This window comes from Triticum aestivum, chromosome 5B (assembly GCF_018294505.1).
Source record: "Triticum aestivum cultivar Chinese Spring chromosome 5B, IWGSC CS RefSeq v2.1, whole genome shotgun sequence".
Lineage (NCBI taxonomy): Eukaryota > Viridiplantae > Streptophyta > Magnoliopsida > Poales > Poaceae > Triticum > Triticum aestivum.
The window spans coordinates 619,546,770-619,551,722 of record NC_057807.1 but is presented as its reverse complement, the minus strand read 5'-3'; positions in this window follow the sequence as shown (position 1 = coordinate 619,551,722).

Below are 4,953 nucleotides of genomic sequence, written 5' to 3'. Positions count from 1 at the left end.
GTCGCCATGGACAAGTTCACCAAGTTGGCCGAGGTGGAAGCCGTCCGCACCATACCCGCGAGCTCGGCAGTCAAGTTCATCAAGGGCCTCGTGAGCCGATTTGGGGCCTAACCGCATTATCACCGACAACGGTTCGCAGTTCACCAGCAATTTCTTCAAAACATACCATGCTAACATTGGAACGCAGATATGCTACGCCTCGGTGGCGTACCCCCAGAGCAACGGCCAGGCTGAGCAATCCAACGCGGAGGTTCTGAGGGGCCTCAAAACCAGGACCTTCAGGAAGAAGCTGGAAGCCTGGGGCAGGGGCTGGTACGACGAGCTCCAATCCGTGTCGTGGTCTATCTGCATGATCGCGACCAAGCCGACTGGCGAGACCCCGTTCTTTCTGGTTTATGGAGCCGAAGCCGTTCTCCCTCACGAGGTCAGGCGTCGTTCCGCACGGGTCCTGGCGTTCGACGAGGCGCAACAGGATGCCATGCGGGGGACAGATCTCGTGCTGGGGGAGGAGCGCCGTCGAGAAGCAGCGCTACGAGCAGGAAGGTACCAACAAGCACTGCGGCGATACCACTGCCGCAACATCCGCCCCAGGACTCTTGAGGTAGGGGACCTCATGCTCAGACGGGTTCTCTCCAGGGAGGGGCTGCATAAGCTCTCTCCCATGTGGGAGGGCCTATTCAAGGTTGTTCATGTTTCTAGGCCCGGCTCCGCGTGCTTGGAGACCCAGGAGGGGGTGCCCGTCCAGAACGCGTGGAACATTCAACATCTTCGAAGATTTTACCCCTGAAAAAGGCCCGGTGCCTGTGAAGAAGGCGAATGCCTGTGAAGTTGCTGCATTTTGGAAAAGGCCCGGTGCCTGTGAAGAAGGCAAATGCCTGTGAAGTTGCTGCGTTTTGGAAAAGGCCCGGTGCGTGTGAAGAAGCAAATGCCTGTGAAGTTGCTGCGTTTTGGAAAAGGCCCGATACCTGTGAAGAAGGCGAATGCCTGTGAAGTTGCTGCGTTTTGGAAAAGGCCCGGTGCCTGTGAAGCTCGCCGCCCATGACACTCTCACATAATAATGATTGGGCTGTACACGCCCCAGAGTCTCCGGAGTGCCGCCCTCAGGACTTGGGGGCTCCCCCCCCCCCACGCCCAGTGGAAGCACTTAGCTCCGCGCTGGTGAGAAGACGTCGAAGACTAGATTAGGTGCCGGATGCAGCTTTTTTCATTTGTTTTCTGCAGTTGGTTTGTTTGTTCCTATTTGAAGTTTTATTGAAGTTGTTACCGTTTCTAGCCCGCGACCCCTCGTCTGTTTCACTTGTTTGCTTCGTTTTCTCTCGCACAAGTCTCACGAGGGAGGAACATGGGTACCCTCGCGAGTGTTTTCTGCCCCGGTGGTTTGGAACTTCCCTATCCGAGTCCGCTGCGGGAGCACCCCTCCCAGTCCATGCCCCACGGGCATCGCGACGCGATCACGGGACCTGGGTTGGTCGTCCCTGCTACCAAGGCTGGAGACTACCCCTACTGACTAACCCCTGCAGGACATAAGGCGCAGGGTGATGCCCTAGCCTCAGGAGGCGAAGACCATGACGAGCTTCCCCCAAGCTAAGTAATTTCCACACATAAACACGCGGAACGAAAACATAGCACAGAAACAGTAGAAACGGCGTGATAATTAAACAGCAGCAGTTCAACACGCCCCTGTGGGGCACCAGACTACCTTCTTTTTTGCGCAGGGAAGAAAGAAAAGCAAAATGGGCGCGACTTGCCCGGCATCAACTCTTGGCAAGGGCTCGCACTGCCTCCGAAGCTCAGCTGGATTCCGTCTCCCGCTTCACTGAGGCACGGTGGCGGGCCGACCCGCAGCCCTCTCCCAGGCGGGCGCGATGGCGAGGGGGATGGTCGCGACCACCGCTGGAGGAGCTGTCGTCCGATGAAGAGTCACCAAAGCTTGGCGGGCCTCGGGTACCGCTGCCCGCGCGCCTCCCACCACCTGCATCCCGATCAACGCAGGGGCTGGGCGCACGGCCGCGGTCATCGTCTTCGGGGCAGCATCCAGCGCCGCGGCCGTCTTCCCTGAACACCCTCACGTAGAGGGTGGCATCGCCGTCGAACTTGAAGTGCAGAGTGCACCGTCGGCTCAGGCCGTGCACGCGGGCAAACGTTTGCCAGCCGCGGGTCAGGGCCGCCTCCCTGGCGGCAGAGACCACCAACGTGGCCCAGGAGGCCCTGCTGCAGCAACCATCTGCCTGAAGCCAAAGGCCGCCCGGGGCACCAGCCGGAAGTTCACCCACAAAGAAGCGGGGGAGATGGAGCCAGGTGCCGGTCGGGTCCGCCGATCACACAACGAACTCCAGCAGCACCTCCGCCGAGCGGGAATGTGGCCTGGGGGGTCGTGCAGCCGCGGCGTGCCTCTCGTCGGTAGCCGGGCGCCCACCGCCGCGCAGAGGACTGCTTCCACGACCACAGGAAGCCGCAGCGGGGGCCGTAGGGTGCTTGCGAGGGCGGCCCCGACCAGGCTTGGTCGGGGGGAGCCAGGCCCATCCTGGCGAGCCTTTCCTTTCTCCACGGCCGAGAGCCTCTTCGGCGGAGCCATGGGGATGATGAGCGGCCGGGAAGAAGAAGGGGAGTAGCCTGAAGGGATGGACTGGAAGGGCTCGCGCCGTTCCGTACATATAGCAGGGGGAGGCCAACCGCCGGCCTCGACGGTCACAGGTAATCATGACCCGTTTTGCATGCAGGGACTTGTAAAGTCGCGCGGTTGCCGAGGCATCGTGGGGAAGCAGGGACGCCCACGTCCAATCAACCGCCACGCAGCGCCCGAGGCCGCAGGCTGTTGGGGCCCGCGGTGCTTCGCACTTGCCCCTTCGCTTCTCTGCTAAGTCAAGTCCGGGCGCTCCTTGGGCCCGGGGGCTACTGTCGGTGTTCTGGGAACGGGGGTACCCAGACTTGCCTGCCTACGACCTGCGGCGTGGCTCAAGGAGTGGCCCAGTACGACCCATCTTCATCAACACATGCTCAAGACCCTCGCGAGGGGCCAAGCCTCGCGGGGCGGAAGATAGGAAGCTTCCTCAGGCACAACCTCGTTAGGCTGGCTCGCGAGGAGGCGGAGAGGTCATGGCAGGGTACCTCATGAGGTGCCTGTGACGCAAGCCATGACGACCGAAGCCAGGCGGGCGCCAGGTGGGCGCCGGCCTGCGCAGAGTCCTCGTTTCCTCTTTGGTGAAAGGGGGCAAGCGCAGGCAAGGGTATTAAGCAAAGGCAACCATTTCGGTGCAACAAGACCAAGACCAACAGAACGACAGGATGGAGGTCATCGTGGAGCCCAAGCCGGCGTCATCGTCAGAGTCTTTGGCAGGCGAGGACCAACTTTAGTCAGGATAAGTGTACTAGATGTTCCCCTTCAAAATGGCCAATTGTTGGCGCCCTTCCCGCTCAATATTTGGGAAGAAGACCAGGGCCTCTCTCTATAAATAGGGCTAGCCACCATAGTAGAAAGGGATCCGGATTCAATCCTTCCCAAGAGGCATCACCTCCACAAGAACTCCTTCCCTCGTGAGGTAGTTCTTCCTTCGTATTGTTCATCATCAACCCTTGAGGCAATCCACCACACCACAAACTAGAGTAGGGTATTACACCACAATGGTGGCCCGAACTAGTATAAACCTCGTGTCCCTTGTGTTGTTCTTCGTGTAGTTTAGATCCTTTGCGAGGCGACGAGACGTGAGTAGGTAGGAGGTGTGATCTCCACGCGCACCCCAGAGTTCGAATGTTGAGGGTCTGCCGGAACCCGAAATCTGATAATACGTGACCGGGAAACCGGTCCTTCATTAAGGCGGAGGAATCCCAAAGATTCCGCTGAGTCATCGGGTGGTTGACCAGTCTCTCGCTGTATCATGACAGTCAGTTTTCAGCTTTCTCTACTGAGGTGCTCATCCGGATGAACCAGGGCACAATCGTAGTAGTTCTCCTTTGGCTGCCTTAGCCGATAAAACGGAACGTAAGGTAGCAAAACCAAGGAGCCGGGCAAACCCAACATTTGACCAAAGACATGATTCAGAGCTGATGCATATAAGACCAAATACACGACGCCGAACACTCCCGAAGGTGTTCGGACTTATACAACATATACTGGGCTGAGTACAGCCCTCGATAATGAGCCTTGGATTTCAAGGTACGAGCGTCGATCCGGTGTGACGAAGGAGCGCCTGTGGTGAGAGCATAGATCTCAAAAACACACTGGCTGCTGCCTTTGTAACTTTTATTTTAGTGTGGCGAATGATAAGTTTGCCAATAACGCCGGTATCCCTCTTGGTCATTTTAAATGCCAGGAGGGTATGAGCCAACAAAAGACAATAAAAAGGTTTACACAGGGTCTTAATCTAAGAAAGAAACCTTTGAACGAGGCCCTGCTGCATGTCTACGCCTTTGTCTTTGTTGTGCAGTATCCTTGAAGGGTGTAGCATGATGGTCATCTGTAAAAAAAGAAAAAAAATAGGTGAAAGAATCTGGTGTGACCGTGCGACGAGTTGGTGATTTGTAATGAACCATGAACGTTCAATTTGTTGAGTATTAGTGGGGTCAAGCCAAACTATGGGCCCTTGTATATGCGGGCAGCCCCTAGCACCCATATGGGCGTGTATCCATTGATCAGGTTCATGTTTATCCAAGCTGCTACACCTAGGTGTGCGCTGGACACGTCTAGCTGTGTCCGTTGCCTTGAAGACTGATGATGTGCTCAGATTGGAAAGGCCATTCTGTGGTCCGGCCACAAGAGCCGCCACATATTCTTCCGTATGAAGAGAGCGTTCCGTGTTTCCACTTATTGTAATGACGCCACGTGGACCAGACATCTTGAGTTTGAGGTAAGCATAGTGCGGGTCGGCATTGAAACGAGCGAAAGCTGTTCTTTAGAGTAGTGCGTGATAGCCACTTCGGAATGTAGCAATGTCGAAGATTAGTTCTTCGCTGTGA